The sequence below is a fragment of the Pleurodeles waltl genome, chromosome 4_2 (genome assembly GCF_031143425.1).
Source record: "Pleurodeles waltl isolate 20211129_DDA chromosome 4_2, aPleWal1.hap1.20221129, whole genome shotgun sequence".
Lineage (NCBI taxonomy): Eukaryota > Metazoa > Chordata > Amphibia > Caudata > Salamandridae > Pleurodeles > Pleurodeles waltl.
This window is the reverse complement of record NC_090443.1, coordinates 1,011,737,155-1,011,756,139: the sequence shown is the minus strand read 5'-3', so window position 1 is coordinate 1,011,756,139 and position 18,985 is coordinate 1,011,737,155. Positions and strand designations below refer to the sequence as shown.

General features: G+C 34.6%; 20 non-coding genes across 20 annotated transcripts; all 20 read left to right on the top strand.

The window, feature by feature from the left end:
• The first annotated feature begins 275 nt into the window (after positions 1 to 275).
• Positions 276 to 367, top strand: TRNAR-UCU (transfer RNA arginine (anticodon UCU)). Its single transcript is given in 2 exon segments — positions 276 to 312; positions 332 to 367. It is a non-coding gene; the product is annotated as a tRNA-Arg (tRNA).
• Positions 368 to 1,777: 1,410 nt separating this feature from the next.
• Positions 1,778 to 1,850, top strand: TRNAK-UUU (transfer RNA lysine (anticodon UUU)). Its single transcript has one exon. It is a non-coding gene; the product is annotated as a tRNA-Lys (tRNA).
• Positions 1,851 to 2,159: 309 nt separating this feature from the next.
• TRNAR-UCU (transfer RNA arginine (anticodon UCU)) lies at positions 2,160 to 2,251 on the top strand. The gene is given in 2 exon segments: positions 2,160 to 2,196; positions 2,216 to 2,251. It is a non-coding gene; the product is annotated as a tRNA-Arg (tRNA).
• Positions 2,252 to 3,661: 1,410 nt separating this feature from the next.
• TRNAK-UUU (transfer RNA lysine (anticodon UUU)) lies at positions 3,662 to 3,734 on the top strand. The gene has a single exon. It is a non-coding gene; the product is annotated as a tRNA-Lys (tRNA).
• Positions 3,735 to 4,043: 309 nt separating this feature from the next.
• On the top strand, positions 4,044 to 4,135 carry TRNAR-UCU (transfer RNA arginine (anticodon UCU)). The gene is given in 2 exon segments: positions 4,044 to 4,080; positions 4,100 to 4,135. It is a non-coding gene; the product is annotated as a tRNA-Arg (tRNA).
• Positions 4,136 to 5,545: 1,410 nt separating this feature from the next.
• On the top strand, positions 5,546 to 5,618 carry TRNAK-UUU (transfer RNA lysine (anticodon UUU)). The gene has a single exon. It is a non-coding gene; the product is annotated as a tRNA-Lys (tRNA).
• Positions 5,619 to 5,927: 309 nt separating this feature from the next.
• Positions 5,928 to 6,019, top strand: TRNAR-UCU (transfer RNA arginine (anticodon UCU)). The gene is given in 2 exon segments: positions 5,928 to 5,964; positions 5,984 to 6,019. It is a non-coding gene; the product is annotated as a tRNA-Arg (tRNA).
• A 1,410-nt stretch (positions 6,020 to 7,429) lies between these two features.
• On the top strand, positions 7,430 to 7,502 carry TRNAK-UUU (transfer RNA lysine (anticodon UUU)). Its single transcript has one exon. It is a non-coding gene; the product is annotated as a tRNA-Lys (tRNA).
• Positions 7,503 to 7,811: 309 nt separating this feature from the next.
• On the top strand, positions 7,812 to 7,903 carry TRNAR-UCU (transfer RNA arginine (anticodon UCU)). Its single transcript is given in 2 exon segments — positions 7,812 to 7,848; positions 7,868 to 7,903. It is a non-coding gene; the product is annotated as a tRNA-Arg (tRNA).
• Positions 7,904 to 9,313: 1,410 nt separating this feature from the next.
• TRNAK-UUU (transfer RNA lysine (anticodon UUU)) lies at positions 9,314 to 9,386 on the top strand. Its single transcript has one exon. It is a non-coding gene; the product is annotated as a tRNA-Lys (tRNA).
• A 309-nt stretch (positions 9,387 to 9,695) lies between these two features.
• Positions 9,696 to 9,787, top strand: TRNAR-UCU (transfer RNA arginine (anticodon UCU)). The gene is given in 2 exon segments: positions 9,696 to 9,732; positions 9,752 to 9,787. It is a non-coding gene; the product is annotated as a tRNA-Arg (tRNA).
• Positions 9,788 to 11,197: 1,410 nt separating this feature from the next.
• On the top strand, positions 11,198 to 11,270 carry TRNAK-UUU (transfer RNA lysine (anticodon UUU)). Its single transcript has one exon. It is a non-coding gene; the product is annotated as a tRNA-Lys (tRNA).
• A 309-nt stretch (positions 11,271 to 11,579) lies between these two features.
• TRNAR-UCU (transfer RNA arginine (anticodon UCU)) lies at positions 11,580 to 11,671 on the top strand. Its single transcript is given in 2 exon segments — positions 11,580 to 11,616; positions 11,636 to 11,671. It is a non-coding gene; the product is annotated as a tRNA-Arg (tRNA).
• A 1,410-nt stretch (positions 11,672 to 13,081) lies between these two features.
• TRNAK-UUU (transfer RNA lysine (anticodon UUU)) lies at positions 13,082 to 13,154 on the top strand. Its single transcript has one exon. It is a non-coding gene; the product is annotated as a tRNA-Lys (tRNA).
• Positions 13,155 to 13,463: 309 nt separating this feature from the next.
• Positions 13,464 to 13,555, top strand: TRNAR-UCU (transfer RNA arginine (anticodon UCU)). Its single transcript is given in 2 exon segments — positions 13,464 to 13,500; positions 13,520 to 13,555. It is a non-coding gene; the product is annotated as a tRNA-Arg (tRNA).
• A 1,410-nt stretch (positions 13,556 to 14,965) lies between these two features.
• Positions 14,966 to 15,038, top strand: TRNAK-UUU (transfer RNA lysine (anticodon UUU)). Its single transcript has one exon. It is a non-coding gene; the product is annotated as a tRNA-Lys (tRNA).
• Positions 15,039 to 15,347: 309 nt separating this feature from the next.
• Positions 15,348 to 15,439, top strand: TRNAR-UCU (transfer RNA arginine (anticodon UCU)). Its single transcript is given in 2 exon segments — positions 15,348 to 15,384; positions 15,404 to 15,439. It is a non-coding gene; the product is annotated as a tRNA-Arg (tRNA).
• Positions 15,440 to 16,849: 1,410 nt separating this feature from the next.
• TRNAK-UUU (transfer RNA lysine (anticodon UUU)) lies at positions 16,850 to 16,922 on the top strand. The gene has a single exon. It is a non-coding gene; the product is annotated as a tRNA-Lys (tRNA).
• Positions 16,923 to 17,231: 309 nt separating this feature from the next.
• TRNAR-UCU (transfer RNA arginine (anticodon UCU)) lies at positions 17,232 to 17,323 on the top strand. The gene is given in 2 exon segments: positions 17,232 to 17,268; positions 17,288 to 17,323. It is a non-coding gene; the product is annotated as a tRNA-Arg (tRNA).
• Positions 17,324 to 18,733: 1,410 nt separating this feature from the next.
• TRNAK-UUU (transfer RNA lysine (anticodon UUU)) lies at positions 18,734 to 18,806 on the top strand. Its single transcript has one exon. It is a non-coding gene; the product is annotated as a tRNA-Lys (tRNA).
• Positions 18,807 to 18,985: the final 179 nt, after the last annotated feature.

Here is an 18,985-nt window from a genome sequence, read left to right as displayed (position 1 = left end):
TTCTATTGCATGATGAACAAGATATTACATTGACAGAATTGCAAAACCTTCTTAAATGGAGTTTTTTAAATTGTCAAGATTTTATCCGTCAGAGGCCTTTTGAGTAGACTTATCCAACTGTATCATGTAGTTTGGCATGTTGAATATCTTTTTCCCCATGCAATGCTCAACATGTAACCATGATTATAGTATCCTATCAACTTTGTAAAGTTGATCATCAGTTGCTTGCTCATTATTTTATTTCAGAATTTCTGAAAAGTTTCTTGGTGCAGGTTGGCTCTGTGGCGCAATGGATAGCGCATTGGACTTCTAGGAAAATGTTAAAAAAGGCATTCAAAGGCTGTGGGTTCGAATCCCACCAGAGTCAATATTATTGCTCAATTTCTTTCATAACGAATTGAAATAGCAATAAACAATGCAGCTTCAGCTTCACCCAAAATCATTTACCAAAATAGCCTTTGAAAGAAGGCCTGTTTTAAACAAAGAGTGCTTGAATAGAAAACATTGTATAATCAATATGCAAGAGGAAATTGTCAGGTGTACTGATGAAAATATAATTTACTAGATAGTAGGAGTTTCGGCCCTTTCTCAATTGTATACTGTCACTGAAGAAGCATGAATTCTAAGTCAGCAGAAAATGAGATAGTACATATTTCAGGACTTAAAATAGATGACATTTAATGCTGAGGTTTCAAAAGTTTGAAATATCAGTTCACTATCAAACGCTACATAATGCTTGTCAATATATGCAATCATATTCATAAATATAGTGTCGGTTGGTATCCTTCCACATTGTTTTAAGATGAATTGAAGATGAAAGTTAATAGACACTGGATAGTTCAGTGAGTGGCACAGCAGACTTTTAATATGAGTGTCCAGGTTTGAAGTTCCTGTTCAAGCAGTGTGTTATGTTTAAGAAGATGCACTCTTGAAGTTTCCACTGCTTGATGAATAAGATATTACATTAAGGGAATTGCAAAACCTTCTTATATGGAGTTGTTAAACTCCTTGCTGTTTTATCTGTGCTATGCCTTTTGAGTCGACTTAACACTTAACCAACTGCATTGTATGGTTTGACATGTTGAATATCATTTTTGCTATTCAATGCTCAACATAAATCCAGGATCATAGATTCCTACCAACTTCATAAAGTTGATGAGCAGCTGCTAGCTCATTATTTTATTTGATCATTTCTGTCCGACCTCCTAAAAAGATTGGCTCTGTGGCACAATGGATAGTGCTTTGGCTTTCAAGAGTAATGTAAAGAAGGCATTCAAAAGTTGTGGTTTTGAATCCCACCAGAGGCAATGTTGTCCTACATTTCTTTTATAATGAATTGAAATTGCAATAAATAATGCAGCTTCTTCTTGCTCTGAAATCATTCACCAAAATGGCCTTTGAAAGAAGCCCTTTTTTCAACCGACACCACTTGAATAGAAAATATTGTATAATCTACATATAAGAGGAAATTGACAGGTAGACTGAGTAAAATATAATGTATTAGGCAGTAAGAGTTTTTGGTCCTTTCTTAATTGTGTATTGTCAATGAAGAAGCATGAATTCCGAATCAGCAGAAAATGAGATGGTACAAATTTCAGGACTTAAAGAGATAAAATATAATGCTGAGATGTCAAAAGCTTGAAATATCAATTCATGATAAAACTCTACATATTGATTATCAATATATGTAATGATAATAATAAATGATTGTCAGTAAATGTAAGGTTGGTATCCTTCCAAATTGTTTTAATGTGATTTGAAGATAAGAGTAAGCAGAGCCTGGATAGCTCAGTCGGTAGAGCATCAGACTTTTAATCTGAGGGTCCAGGGTTCACGTCCCTGTGCAGGCGGGGTGCTATGTTTAAGAAGAAGTACTCTTTTAGTTTCTATTGCATGATGAACAAGATATTACATTGACAGAATTGCAAAACCTTCTTAAATGGAGTTTTTTAAATTGTCAAGATTTTATCCGTCAGAGGCCTTTTGAGTAGACTTATCCAACTGTATCATGTAGTTTGGCATGTTGAATATCTTTTTCCCCATGCAATGCTCAACATGTAACCATGATTATAGTATCCTATCAACTTTGTAAAGTTGATCATCAGTTGCTTGCTCATTATTTTATTTCAGAATTTCTGAAAAGTTTCTTGGTGCAGGTTGGCTCTGTGGCGCAATGGATAGCGCATTGGACTTCTAGGAAAATGTTAAAAAAGGCATTCAAAGGCTGTGGGTTCGAATCCCACCAGAGTCAATATTATTGCTCAATTTCTTTCATAACGAATTGAAATAGCAATAAACAATGCAGCTTCAGCTTCACCCAAAATCATTTACCAAAATAGCCTTTGAAAGAAGGCCTGTTTTAAACAAAGAGTGCTTGAATAGAAAACATTGTATAATCAATATGCAAGAGGAAATTGTCAGGTGTACTGATGAAAATATAATTTACTAGATAGTAGGAGTTTCGGCCCTTTCTCAATTGTATACTGTCACTGAAGAAGCATGAATTCTAAGTCAGCAGAAAATGAGATAGTACATATTTCAGGACTTAAAATAGATGACATTTAATGCTGAGGTTTCAAAAGTTTGAAATATCAGTTCACTATCAAACGCTACATAATGCTTGTCAATATATGCAATCATATTCATAAATATAGTGTCGGTTGGAATCCTTCCACATTGTTTTAAGATGAATTGAAGATGAAAGTTAGTAGACACTGGATAGTTCAGTGAGTGGCACAGCAGACTTTTAATATGAGTGTCCAGGTTTGAAGTTCCTGTTCAGGCAGTGTGTTATGTTTAAGAAGATGCACTCTTGAAGTTTCCACTGCTTGATGAATAAGATATTACATTAAGGGAATTGCAAAACCTTCTTATATGGAGTTGTTAAACTCCTTGCTGTTTTATCTGTGCTATGCCTTTTGAGTCGACTTAACACTTAACCAACTGCATTGTATGGTTTGACATGTTGAATATCATTTTTGCTATTCAATGCTCAACATAAATCCAGGATCATAGATTCCTAACAACTTCATAAAGTTGATGAGCAGCTGCTAGCTCATTATTTTATTTGATCATTTCTGTCCGACCTCCTAAAAAGATTGGCTCTGTGGCACAATGGATAGTGCTTTGGCTTTCAAGAGTAATGTAAAGAAGGCATTCAAAAGTTGTGGTTTTGAATCCCACCAGAGGCAATGTTGTCCTACATTTCTTTTATAATGAATTGAAATTGCAATAAATAATGCAGCTTCTTCTTGCTCTGAAATCATTCACCAAAATGGCCTTTGAAAGAAGCCCTTTTTTCAACCGACACCACTTGAATAGAAAATATTGTATAATCTACATATAAGAGGAAATTGACAGGTAGACTGAGTAAAATATAATGTATTAGGCAGTAAGAGTTTTTGGTCCTTTCTTAATTGTGTATTGTCAATGAAGAAGCATGAATTCCGAATCAGCAGAAAATGAGATGGTACAAATTTCAGGACTTAAAGAGATAAAATATAATGCTGAGATGTCAAAAGCTTGAAATATCAATTCATGATAAAACTCTACATATTGATTATCAATATATGTAATGATAATAATAAATGATTGTCAGTAAATGTAAGGTTGGTATCCTTCCAAATTGTTTTAATGTGATTTGAAGATTAGAGTAAGCAGAGCCTGGATAGCTCAGTCGGTAGAGCATCAGACTTTTAATCTGAGGGTCCAGGGTTCACGTCCCTGTGCAGGCGGGGTGCTATGTTTAAGAAGAAGTACTCTTTTAGTTTCTATTGCATGATGAACAAGATATTACATTGACAGAATTGCAAAACCTTCTTAAATGGAGTTTTTTAAATTGTCAAGATTTTATCCGTCAGAGGCCTTTTGAGTAGACTTATCCAACTGTATCATGTAGTTTGGCATGTTGAATATCTTTTTCCCCATGCAATGCTCAACATGTAACCATGATTATAGTATCCTATCAACTTTGTAAAGTTGATCATCAGTTGCTTGCTCATTATTTTATTTCAGAATTTCTGAAAAGTTTCTTGGTGCAGGTTGGCTCTGTGGCGCAATGGATAGCGCATTGGACTTCTAGGAAAATGTTAAAAAAGGCATTCAAAGGCTGTGGGTTCGAATCCCACCAGAGTCAATATTATTGCTCAATTTCTTTCATAACGAATTGAAATAGCAATAAACAATGCAGCTTCAGCTTCACCCAAAATCATTTACCAAAATAGCCTTTGAAAGAAGGCCTGTTTTAAACAAAGAGTGCTTGAATAGAAAACATTGTATAATCAATATGCAAGAGGAAATTGTCAGGTGTACTGATGAAAATATAATTTACTAGATAGTAGGAGTTTCGGCCCTTTCTCAATTGTATACTGTCACTGAAGAAGCATGAATTCTAAGTCAGCAGAAAATGAGATAGTACATATTTCAGGACTTAAAATAGATGACATTTAATGCTGAGGTTTCAAAAGTTTGAAATATCAGTTCACTATCAAACGCTACATAATGCTTGTCAATATATGCAATCATATTCATAAATATAGTGTCGGTTGGAATCCTTCCACATTGTTTTAAGATGAATTGAAGATGAAAGTTAGTAGACACTGGATAGTTCAGTGAGTGGCACAGCAGACTTTTAATATGAGTGTCCAGGTTTGAAGTTCCTGTTCAGGCAGTGTGTTATGTTTAAGAAGATGCACTCTTGAAGTTTCCACTGCTTGATGAATAAGATATTACATTAAGGGAATTGCAAAACCTTCTTATATGGAGTTGTTAAACTCCTTGCTGTTTTATCTGTGCTATGCCTTTTGAGTCGACTTAACACTTAACCAACTGCATTGTATGGTTTGACATGTTGAATATCATTTTTGCTATTCAATGCTCAACATAAATCCAGGATCATAGATTCCTAACAACTTCATAAAGTTGATGAGCAGCTGCTAGCTCATTATTTTATTTGATCATTTCTGTCCGACCTCCTAAAAAGATTGGCTCTGTGGCACAATGGATAGTGCTTTGGCTTTCAAGAGTAATGTAAAGAAGGCATTCAAAAGTTGTGGTTTTGAATCCCACCAGAGGCAATGTTGTCCTACATTTCTTTTATAATGAATTGAAATTGCAATAAATAATGCAGCTTCTTCTTGCTCTGAAATCATTCACCAAAATGGCCTTTGAAAGAAGCCCTTTTTTCAACCGACACCACTTGAATAGAAAATATTGTATAATCTACATATAAGAGGAAATTGACAGGTAGACTGAGTAAAATATAATGTATTAGGCAGTAAGAGTTTTTGGTCCTTTCTTAATTGTGTATTGTCAATGAAGAAGCATGAATTCCGAATCAGCAGAAAATGAGATGGTACAAATTTCAGGACTTAAAGAGATAAAATATAATGCTGAGATGTCAAAAGCTTGAAATATCAATTCATGATAAAACTCTACATATTGATTATCAATATATGTAATGATAATAATAAATGATTGTCAGTAAATGTAAGGTTGGTATCCTTCCAAATTGTTTTAATGTGATTTGAAGATTAGAGTAAGCAGAGCCTGGATAGCTCAGTCGGTAGAGCATCAGACTTTTAATCTGAGGGTCCAGGGTTCACGTCCCTGTGCAGGCGGGGTGCTATGTTTAAGAAGAAGTACTCTTTTAGTTTCTATTGCATGATGAACAAGATATTACATTGACAGAATTGCAAAACCTTCTTAAATGGAGTTTTTTAAATTGTCAAGATTTTATCCGTCAGAGGCCTTTTGAGTAGACTTATCCAACTGTATCATGTAGTTTGGCATGTTGAATATCTTTTTCCCCATGCAATGCTCAACATGTAACCATGATTATAGTATCCTATCAACTTTGTAAAGTTGATCATCAGTTGCTTGCTCATTATTTTATTTCAGAATTTCTGAAAAGTTTTTTGGTGCAGGTTGGCTCTGTGGCGCAATGGATAGCGCATTGGACTTCTAGGAAAATGTTAAAAAAGGCATTCAAAGGCTGTGGGTTCGAATCCCACCAGAGTCAATATTATTGCTCAATTTCTTTCATAACGAATTGAAATAGCAATAAACAATGCAGCTTCAGCTTCACCCAAAATCATTTACCAAAATAGCCTTTGAAAGAAGGCCTGTTTTAAACAAAGAGTGCTTGAATAGAAAACATTGTATAATCAATATGCAAGAGGAAATTGTCAGGTGTACTGATGAAAATATAATTTACTAGATAGTAGGAGTTTCGGCCCTTTCTCAATTGTATACTGTCACTGAAGAAGCATGAATTCTAAGTCAGCAGAAAATGAGATAGTACATATTTCAGGACTTAAAATAGATGACATTTAATGCTGAGGTTTCAAAAGTTTGAAATATCAGTTCACTATCAAACGCTACATAATGCTTGTCAATATATGCAATCATATTCATAAATATAGTGTCGGTTGGTATCCTTCCACATTGTTTTAAGATGAATTGAAGATGAAAGTTAGTAGACACTGGATAGTTCAGTGAGTGGCACAGCAGACTTTTAATATGAGTGTCCAGGTTTGAAGTTCCTGTTCAGGCAGTGTGTTATGTTTAAGAAGATGCACTCTTGAAGTTTCCACTGCTTGATGAATAAGATATTACATTAAGGGAATTGCAAAACCTTCTTATATGGAGTTGTTAAACTCCTTGCTGTTTTATCTGTGCTATGCCTTTTGAGTCGACTTAACACTTAACCAACTGCATTGTATGGTTTGACATGTTGAATATCATTTTTGCTATTCAATGCTCAACATAAATCCAGGATCATAGATTCCTACCAACTTCATAAAGTTGATGAGCAGCTGCTAGCTCATTATTTTATTTGATCATTTCTGTCCGACCTCCTAAAAAGATTGGCTCTGTGGCACAATGGATAGTGCTTTGGCTTTCAAGAGTAATGTAAAGAAGGCATTCAAAAGTTGTGGTTTTGAATCCCACCAGAGGCAATGTTGTCCTACATTTCTTTTATAATGAATTGAAATTGCAATAAATAATGCAGCTTCTTCTTGCTCTGAAATCATTCACCAAAATGGCCTTTGAAAGAAGCCCTTTTTTCAACCGACACCACTTGAATAGAAAATATTGTATAATCTACATATAAGAGGAAATTGACAGGTAGACTGAGTAAAATATAATGTATTAGGCAGTAAGAGTTTTTGGTCCTTTCTTAATTGTGTATTGTCAATGAAGAAGCATGAATTCCGAATCAGCAGAAAATGAGATGGTACAAATTTCAGGACTTAAAGAGATAAAATATAATGCTGAGATGTCAAAAGCTTGAAATATCAATTCATGATAAAACTCTACATATTGATTATCAATATATGTAATGATAATAATAAATGATTGTCAGTAAATGTAAGGTTGGTATCCTTCCAAATTGTTTTAATGTGATTTGAAGATAAGAGTAAGCAGAGCCTGGATAGCTCAGTCGGTAGAGCATCAGACTTTTAATCTGAGGGTCCAGGGTTCACGTCCCTGTGCAGGCGGGGTGCTATGTTTAAGAAGAAGTACTCTTTTAGTTTCTATTGCATGATGAACAAGATATTACATTGACAGAATTGCAAAACCTTCTTAAATGGAGTTTTTTAAATTGTCAAGATTTTATCCGTCAGAGGCCTTTTGAGTAGACTTATCCAACTGTATCATGTAGTTTGGCATGTTGAATATCTTTTTCCCCATGCAATGCTCAACATGTAACCATGATTATAGTATCCTATCAACTTTGTAAAGTTGATCATCAGTTGCTTGCTCATTATTTTATTTCAGAATTTCTGAAAAGTTTCTTGGTGCAGGTTGGCTCTGTGGCGCAATGGATAGCGCATTGGACTTCTAGGAAAATGTTAAAAAAGGCATTCAAAGGCTGTGGGTTCGAATCCCACCAGAGTCAATATTATTGCTCAATTTCTTTCATAACGAATTGAAATAGCAATAAACAATGCAGCTTCAGCTTCACCCAAAATCATTTACCAAAATAGCCTTTGAAAGAAGGCCTGTTTTAAACAAAGAGTGCTTGAATAGAAAACATTGTATAATCAATATGCAAGAGGAAATTGTCAGGTGTACTGATGAAAATATAATTTACTAGATAGTAGGAGTTTCGGCCCTTTCTCAATTGTATACTGTCACTGAAGAAGCATGAATTCTAAGTCAGCAGAAAATGAGATAGTACATATTTCAGGACTTAAAATAGATGACATTTAATGCTGAGGTTTCAAAAGTTTGAAATATCAGTTCACTATCAAACGCTACATAATGCTTGTCAATATATGCAATCATATTCATAAATATAGTGTCGGTTGGAATCCTTCCACATTGTTTTAAGATGAATTGAAGATGAAAGTTAGTAGACACTGGATAGTTCAGTGAGTGGCACAGCAGACTTTTAATATGAGTGTCCAGGTTTGAAGTTCCTGTTCAGGCAGTGTGTTATGTTTAAGAAGATGCACTCTTGAAGTTTCCACTGCTTGATGAATAAGATATTACATTAAGGGAATTGCAAAACCTTCTTATATGGAGTTGTTAAACTCCTTGCTGTTTTATCTGTGCTATGCCTTTTGAGTCGACTTAACACTTAACCAACTGCATTGTATGGTTTGACATGTTGAATATCATTTTTGCTATTCAATGCTCAACATAAATCCAGGATCATAGATTCCTAACAACTTCATAAAGTTGATGAGCAGCTGCTAGCTCATTATTTTATTTGATCATTTCTGTCCGACCTCCTAAAAAGATTGGCTCTGTGGCACAATGGATAGTGCTTTGGCTTTCAAGAGTAATGTAAAGAAGGCATTCAAAAGTTGTGGTTTTGAATCCCACCAGAGGCAATGTTGTCCTACATTTCTTTTATAATGAATTGAAATTGCAATAAATAATGCAGCTTCTTCTTGCTCTGAAATCATTCACCAAAATGGCCTTTGAAAGAAGCCCTTTTTTCAACCGACACCACTTGAATAGAAAATATTGTATAATCTACATATAAGAGGAAATTGACAGGTAGACTGAGTAAAATATAATGTATTAGGCAGTAAGAGTTTTTGGTCCTTTCTTAATTGTGTATTGTCAATGAAGAAGCATGAATTCCGAATCAGCAGAAAATGAGATGGTACAAATTTCAGGACTTAAAGAGATAAAATATAATGCTGAGATGTCAAAAGCTTGAAATATCAATTCATGATAAAACTCTACATATTGATTATCAATATATGTAATGATAATAATAAATGATTGTCAGTAAATGTAAGGTTGGTATCCTTCCAAATTGTTTTAATGTGATTTGAAGATTAGAGTAAGCAGAGCCTGGATAGCTCAGTCGGTAGAGCATCAGACTTTTAATCTGAGGGTCCAGGGTTCACGTCCCTGTGCAGGCGGGGTGCTATGTTTAAGAAGAAGTACTCTTTTAGTTTCTATTGCATGATGAACAAGATATTACATTGACAGAATTGCAAAACCTTCTTAAATGGAGTTTTTTAAATTGTCAAGATTTTATCCGTCAGAGGCCTTTTGAGTAGACTTATCCAACTGTATCATGTAGTTTGGCATGTTGAATATCTTTTTCCCCATGCAATGCTCAACATGTAACCATGATTATAGTATCCTATCAACTTTGTAAAGTTGATCATCAGTTGCTTGCTCATTATTTTATTTCAGAATTTCTGAAAAGTTTCTTGGTGCAGGTTGGCTCTGTGGCGCAATGGATAGCGCATTGGACTTCTAGGAAAATGTTAAAAAAGGCATTCAAAGGCTGTGGGTTCGAATCCCACCAGAGTCAATATTATTGCTCAATTTCTTTCATAACGAATTGAAATAGCAATAAACAATGCAGCTTCAGCTTCACCCAAAATCATTTACCAAAATAGCCTTTGAAAGAAGGCCTGTTTTAAACAAAGAGTGCTTGAATAGAAAACATTGTATAATCAATATGCAAGAGGAAATTGTCAGGTGTACTGATGAAAATATAATTTACTAGATAGTAGGAGTTTCGGCCCTTTCTCAATTGTATACTGTCACTGAAGAAGCATGAATTCTAAGTCAGCAGAAAATGAGATAGTACATATTTCAGGACTTAAAATAGATGACATTTAATGCTGAGGTTTCAAAAGTTTGAAATATCAGTTCACTATCAAACGCTACATAATGCTTGTCAATATATGCAATCATATTCATAAATATAGTGTCGGTTGGTATCCTTCCACATTGTTTTAAGATGAATTGAAGATGAAAGTTAATAGACACTGGATAGTTCAGTGAGTGGCACAGCAGACTTTTAATATGAGTGTCCAGGTTTGAAGTTCCTGTTCAAGCAGTGTGTTATGTTTAAGAAGATGCACTCTTGAAGTTTCCACTGCTTGATGAATAAGATATTACATTAAGGGAATTGCAAAACCTTCTTATATGGAGTTGTTAAACTCCTTGCTGTTTTATCTGTGCTATGCCTTTTGAGTCGACTTAACACTTAACCAACTGCATTGTATGGTTTGACATGTTGAATATCATTTTTGCTATTCAATGCTCAACATAAATCCAGGATCATAGATTCCTACCAACTTCATAAAGTTGATGAGCAGCTGCTAGCTCATTATTTTATTTGATCATTTCTGTCCGACCTCCTAAAAAGATTGGCTCTGTGGCACAATGGATAGTGCTTTGGCTTTCAAGAGTAATGTAAAGAAGGCATTCAAAAGTTGTGGTTTTGAATCCCACCAGAGGCAATGTTGTCCTACATTTCTTTTATAATGAATTGAAATTGCAATAAATAATGCAGCTTCTTCTTGCTCTGAAATCATTCACCAAAATGGCCTTTGAAAGAAGCCCTTTTTTCAACCGACACCACTTGAATAGAAAATATTGTATAATCTACATATAAGAGGAAATTGACAGGTAGACTGAGTAAAATATAATGTATTAGGCAGTAAGAGTTTTTGGTCCTTTCTTAATTGTGTATTGTCAATGAAGAAGCATGAATTCCGAATCAGCAGAAAATGAGATGGTACAAATTTCAGGACTTAAAGAGATAAAATATAATGCTGAGATGTCAAAAGCTTGAAATATCAATTCATGATAAAACTCTACATATTGATTATCAATATATGTAATGATAATAATAAATGATTGTCAGTAAATGTAAGGTTGGTATCCTTCCAAATTGTTTTAATGTGATTTGAAGATAAGAGTAAGCAGAGCCTGGATAGCTCAGTCGGTAGAGCATCAGACTTTTAATCTGAGGGTCCAGGGTTCACGTCCCTGTGCAGGCGGGGTGCTATGTTTAAGAAGAAGTACTCTTTTAGTTTCTATTGCATGATGAACAAGATATTACATTGACAGAATTGCAAAACCTTCTTAAATGGAGTTTTTTAAATTGTCAAGATTTTATCCGTCAGAGGCCTTTTGAGTAGACTTATCCAACTGTATCATGTAGTTTGGCATGTTGAATATCTTTTTCCCCATGCAATGCTCAACATGTAACCATGATTATAGTATCCTATCAACTTTGTAAAGTTGATCATCAGTTGCTTGCTCATTATTTTATTTCAGAATTTCTGAAAAGTTTCTTGGTGCAGGTTGGCTCTGTGGCGCAATGGATAGCGCATTGGACTTCTAGGAAAATGTTAAAAAAGGCATTCAAAGGCTGTGGGTTCGAATCCCACCAGAGTCAATATTATTGCTCAATTTCTTTCATAACGAATTGAAATAGCAATAAACAATGCAGCTTCAGCTTCACCCAAAATCATTTACCAAAATAGCCTTTGAAAGAAGGCCTGTTTTAAACAAAGAGTGCTTGAATAGAAAACATTGTATAATCAATATGCAAGAGGAAATTGTCAGGTGTACTGATGAAAATATAATTTACTAGATAGTAGGAGTTTCGGCCCTTTCTCAATTGTATACTGTCACTGAAGAAGCATGAATTCTAAGTCAGCAGAAAATGAGATAGTACATATTTCAGGACTTAAAATAGATGACATTTAATGCTGAGGTTTCAAAAGTTTGAAATATCAGTTCACTATCAAACGCTACATAATGCTTGTCAATATATGCAATCATATTCATAAATATAGTGTCGGTTGGTATCCTTCCACATTGTTTTAAGATGAATTAAAGATGAAAGTTAGTAGACACTGGATAGTTCAGTGAGTGGCACAGCAGACTTTTAATATGAGTGTCCAGGTTTGAAGTTCCTGTTCAGGCAGTGTGTTATGTTTAAGAAGATGCACTCTTGAAGTTTCCACTGCTTGATGAATAAGATATTACATTAAGGGAATTGCAAAACCTTCTTATATGGAGTTGTTAAACTCCTTGCTGTTTTATCTGTGCTATGCCTTTTGAGTCGACTTAACACTTAACCAACTGCATTGTATGGTTTGACATGTTGAATATCATTTTTGCTATTCAATGCTCAACATAAATCCAGGATCATAGATTCCTACCAACTTCATAAAGTTGATGAGCAGCTGCTAGCTCATTATTTTATTTGATCATTTCTGTCCGACCTCCTAAAAAGATTGGCTCTGTGGCACAATGGATAGTGCTTTGGCTTTCAAGAGTAATGTAAAGAAGGCATTCAAAAGTTGTGGTTTTGAATCCCACCAGAGGCAATGTTGTCCTACATTTCTTTTATAATGAATTGAAATTGCAATAAATAATGCAGCTTCTTCTTGCTCTGAAATCATTCACCAAAATGGCCTTTGAAAGAAGCCCTTTTTTCAACCGACACCACTTGAATAGAAAATATTGTATAATCTACATATAAGAGGAAATTGACAGGTAGACTGAGTAAAATATAATGTATTAGGCAGTAAGAGTTTTTGGTCCTTTCTTAATTGTGTATTGTCAATGAAGAAGCATGAATTCCGAATCAGCAGAAAATGAGATGGTACAAATTTCAGGACTTAAAGAGATAAAATATAATGCTGAGATGTCAAAAGCTTGAAATATCAATTCATGATAAAACTCTACATATTGATTATCAATATATGTAATGATAATAATAAATGATTGTCAGTAAATGTAAGGTTGGTATCCTTCCAAATTGTTTTAATGTGATTTGAAGATAAGAGTAAGCAGAGCCTGGATAGCTCAGTCGGTAGAGCATCAGACTTTTAATCTGAGGGTCCAGGGTTCACGTCCCTGTGCAGGCGGGGTGCTATGTTTAAGAAGAAGTACTCTTTTAGTTTCTATTGCATGATGAACAAGATATTACATTGACAGAATTGCAAAACCTTCTTAAATGGAGTTTTTTAAATTGTCAAGATTTTATCCGTCAGAGGCCTTTTGAGTAGACTTATCCAACTGTATCATGTAGTTTGGCATGTTGAATATCTTTTTCCCCATGCAATGCTCAACATGTAACCATGATTATAGTATCCTATCAACTTTGTAAAGTTGATCATCAGTTGCTTGCTCATTATTTTATTTCAGAATTTCTGAAAAGTTTCTTGGTGCAGGTTGGCTCTGTGGCGCAATGGATAGCGCATTGGACTTCTAGGAAAATGTTAAAAAAGGCATTCAAAGGCTGTGGGTTCGAATCCCACCAGAGTCAATATTATTGCTCAATTTCTTTCATAACGAATTGAAATAGCAATAAACAATGCAGCTTCAGCTTCACCCAAAATCATTTACCAAAATAGCCTTTGAAAGAAGGCCTGTTTTAAACAAAGAGTGCTTGAATAGAAAACATTGTATAATCAATATGCAAGAGGAAATTGTCAGGTGTACTGATGAAAATATAATTTACTAGATAGTAGGAGTTTCGGCCCTTTCTCAATTGTATACTGTCACTGAAGAAGCATGAATTCTAAGTCAGCAGAAAATGAGATAGTACATATTTCAGGACTTAAAATAGATGACATTTAATGCTGAGGTTTCAAAAGTTTGAAATATCAGTTCACTATCAAACGCTACATAATGCTTGTCAATATATGCAATCATATTCATAAATATAGTGTCGGTTGGAATCCTTCCACATTGTTTTAAGATGAATTGAAGATGAAAGTTAGTAGACACTGGATAGTTCAGTGAGTGGCACAGCAGACTTTTAATATGAGTGTCCAGGTTTGAAGTTCCTGTTCAGGCAGTGTGTTATGTTTAAGAAGATGCACTCTTGAAGTTTCCACTGCTTGATGAATAAGATATTACATTAAGGGAATTGCAAAACCTTCTTATATGGAGTTGTTAAACTCCTTGCTGTTTTATCTGTGCTATGCCTTTTGAGTCGACTTAACACTTAACCAACTGCATTGTATGGTTTGACATGTTGAATATCATTTTTGCTATTCAATGCTCAACATAAATCCAGGATCATAGATTCCTAACAACTTCATAAAGTTGATGAGCAGCTGCTAGCTCATTATTTTATTTGATCATTTCTGTCCGACCTCCTAAAAAGATTGGCTCTGTGGCACAATGGATAGTGCTTTGGCTTTCAAGAGTAATGTAAAGAAGGCATTCAAAAGTTGTGGTTTTGAATCCCACCAGAGGCAATGTTGTCCTACATTTCTTTTATAATGAATTGAAATTGCAATAAATAATGCAGCTTCTTCTTGCTCTGAAATCATTCACCAAAATGGCCTTTGAAAGAAGCCCTTTTTTCAACCGACACCACTTGAATAGAAAATATTGTATAATCTACATATAAGAGGAAATTGACAGGTAGACTGAGTAAAATATAATGTATTAGGCAGTAAGAGTTTTTGGTCCTTTCTTAATTGTGTATTGTCAATGAAGAAGCATGAATTCCGAATCAGCAGAAAATGAGATGGTACAAATTTCAGGACTTAAAGAGATAAAATATAATGCTGAGATGTCAAAAGCTTGAAATATCAATTCATGATAAAACTCTACATATTGATTATCAATATATGTAATGATAATAATAAATGATTGTCAGTAAATGTAAGGTTGGTATCCTTCCAAATTGTTTTAATGTGATTTGAAGATTAGAGTAAGCAGAGCCTGGATAGCTCAGTCGGTAGAGCATCAGACTTTTAATCTGAGGGTCCAGGGTTCACGTCCCTGTGCAGGCGGGGTGCTATGTTTAAGAAGAAGTACTCTTTTAGTTTCTATTGCATGATGAACAAGATATTACATTGACAGAATTGCAAAACCTTCTTAAATGGAGTTTTTTAAATTGTCAAGATTTTATCCGTCAGAGGCCTTTTGAGTAGACTTATCCAACTGTATCATGTAGTTTGGCATGTTGAATATCTTTTTCCCCATGCAATGCTCAACATGTAACCATGATTATAGTATCCTATCAACTTTGTAAAGTTGATCATCAGTTGCTTGCTCATTATTTTATTTCAGAATTTCTGAAAAGTTTCTTGGTGCAGGTTGGCTCTGTGGCGCAATGGATAGCGCATTGGACTTCTAGGAAAATGTTAAAAAAGGCATTCAAAGGCTGTGGGTTCGAATCCCACCAGAGTCAATATTATTGCTCAATTTCTTTCATAACGAATTGAAATAGCAATAAACAATGCAGCTTCAGCTTCACCCAAAATCATTTACCAAAATAGCCTTTGAAAGAAGGCCTGTTTTAAACAAAGAGTGCTTGAATAGAAAACATTGTATAATCAATATGCAAGAGGAAATTGTCAGGTGTACTGATGAAAATATAATTTACTAGATAGTAGGAGTTTCGGCCCTTTCTCAATTGTATACTGTCACTGAAGAAGCATGAATTCTAAGTCAGCAGAAAATGAGATAGTACATATTTCAGGACTTAAAATAGATGACATTTAATGCTGAGGTTTCAAAAGTTTGAAATATCAGTTCACTATCAAACGCTACATAATGCTTGTCAATATATGCAATCATATTCATAAATATAGTGTCGGTTGGTATCCTTCCACATTGTTTTAAGATGAATTGAAGATGAAAGTTAATAGACACTGGATAGTTCAGTGAGTGGCACAGCAGACTTTTAATATGAGTGTCCAGGTTTGAAGTTCCTGTTCAAGCAGTGTGTTATGTTTAAGAAGATGCACTCTTGAAGTTTCCACTGCTTGATGAATAAGATATTACATTAAGGGAATTGCAAAACCTTCTTATATGGAGTTGTTAAACTCCTTGCTGTTTTATCTGTGCTATGCCTTTTGAGTCGACTTAACACTTAACCAACTGCATTGTATGGTTTGACATGTTGAATATCATTTTTGCTATTCAATGCTCAACATAAATCCAGGATCATAGATTCCTACCAACTTCATAAAGTTGATGAGCAGCTGCTAGCTCATTATTTTATTTGATCATTTCTGTCCGACCTCCTAAAAAGATTGGCTCTGTGGCACAATGGATAGTGCTTTGGCTTTCAAGAGTAATGTAAAGAAGGCATTCAAAAGTTGTGGTTTTGAATCCCACCAGAGGCAATGTTGTCCTACATTTCTTTTATAATGAATTGAAATTGCAATAAATAATGCAGCTTCTTCTTGCTCTGAAATCATTCACCAAAATGGCCTTTGAAAGAAGCCCTTTTTTCAACCGACACCACTTGAATAGAAAATATTGTATAATCTACATATAAGAGGAAATTGACAGGTAGACTGAGTAAAATATAATGTATTAGGCAGTAAGAGTTTTTGGTCCTTTCTTAATTGTGTATTGTCAATGAAGAAGCATGAATTCCGAATCAGCAGAAAATGAGATGGTACAAATTTCAGGACTTAAAGAGATAAAATATAATGCTGAGATGTCAAAAGCTTGAAATATCAATTCATGATAAAACTCTACATATTGATTATCAATATATGTAATGATAATAATAAATGATTGTCAGTAAATGTAAGGTTGGTATCCTTCCAAATTGTTTTAATGTGATTTGAAGATAAGAGTAAGCAGAGCCTGGATAGCTCAGTCGGTAGAGCATCAGACTTTTAATCTGAGGGTCCAGGGTTCACGTCCCTGTGCAGGCGGGGTGCTATGTTTAAGAAGAAGTACTCTTTTAGTTTCTATTGCATGATGAACAAGATATTACATTGACAGAATTGCAAAACCTTCTTAAATGGAGTTTTTTAAATTGTCAAGATTTTATCCGTCAGAGGCCTTTTGAGTAGACTTATCCAACTGTATCATGTAGTTTGGCATGTTGAATATCTTTTTCCCCATGCAATGCTCAACATGTAACCATGATTATAGTATCCTATCAACTTTGTAAAGTTGATCATCAGTTGCTTGCTCATTATTTTATTTCAGAATTTCTGAAAAGTTTCTTGGTGCAGGTTGGCTCTGTGGCGCAATGGATAGCGCATTGGACTTCTAGGAAAATGTTAAAAAAGGCATTCAAAGGCTGTGGGTTCGAATCCCACCAGAGTCAATATTATTGCTCAATTTCTTTCATAACGAATTGAAATAGCAATAAACAATGCAGCTTCAGCTTCACCCAAAATCATTTACCAAAATAGCCTTTGAAAGAAGGCCTGTTTTAAACAAAGAGTGCTTGAATAGAAAACATTGTATAATCAATATGCAAGAGGAAATTGTCAGGTGTACTGATGAAAATATAATTTACTAGATAGTAGGAGTTTCGGCCCTTTCTCAATTGTATACTGTCACTGAAGAAGCATGAATTCTAAGTCAGCAGAAAATGAGATAGTACATATTTCAGGACTTAAAATAGATGACATTTAATGCTGAGGTTTCAAAAGTTTGAAATATCAGTTCACTATCAAACGCTACATAATGCTTGTCAATATATGCAATCATATTCATAAATATAGTGTCGGTTGGTATCCTTCCACATTGTTTTAAGATGAATTAAAGATGAAAGTTAGTAGACACTGGATAGTTCAGTGAGTGGCACAGCAGACTTTTAATATGAGTGTCCAGGTTTGAAGTTCCTGTTCAGGCAGTGTGTTATGTTTAAGAAGATGCACTCTTGAAGTTTCCACTGCTTGATGAATAAGATATTACATTAAGGGAATTGCAAAACCTTCTTATATGGAGTTGTTAAACTCCTTGCTGTTTTATCTGTGCTATGCCTTTTGAGTCGACTTAACACTTAACCAACTGCATTGTATGGTTTGACATGTTGAATATCATTTTTGCTATTCAATGCTCAACATAAATCCAGGATCATAGATTCCTACCAACTTCATAAAGTTGATGAGCAGCTGCTAGCTCATTATTTTATTTGATCATTTCTGTCCGACCTCCTAAAAAGATTGGCTCTGTGGCACAATGGATAGTGCTTTGGCTTTCAAGAGTAATGTAAAGAAGGCATTCAAAAGTTGTGGTTTTGAATCCCACCAGAGGCAATGTTGTCCTACATTTCTTTTATAATGAATTGAAATTGCAATAAATAATGCAGCTTCTTCTTGCTCTGAAATCATTCACCAAAATGGCCTTTGAAAGAAGCCCTTTTTTCAACCGACACCACTTGAATAGAAAATATTGTATAATCTACATATAAGAGGAAATTGACAGGTAGACTGAGTAAAATATAATGTATTAGGCAGTAAGAGTTTTTGGTCCTTTCTTAATTGTGTATTGTCAATGAAGAAGCATGAATTCCGAATCAGCAGAAAATGAGATGGTACAAATTTCAGGACTTAAAGAGATAAAATATAATGCTGAGATGTCAAAAGCTTGAAATATCAATTCATGATAAAACTCTACATATTGATTATCAATATATGTAATGATAATAATAAATGATTGTCAGTAAATGTAAGGTTGGTATCCTTCCAAATTGTTTTAATGTGATTTGAAGATTAGAGTAAGCAGAGCCTGGATAGCTCAGTCGGTAGAGCATCAGACTTTTAATCTGAGGGTCCAGGGTTCACGTCCCTGTGCAGGCGGGGTGCTATGTTTAAGAAGAAGTACTCTTTTAGTTTCTATTGCATGATGAACAAGATATTACATTGACAGAATTGCAAAACCTTCTTAAATGGAGTTTTTTAAATTGTCAAGATTTTATCCGTCAGAGGCCTTTTGAGTAGACTTATCCAACTGTATCATGTAGTTTGGCATGTTGAAT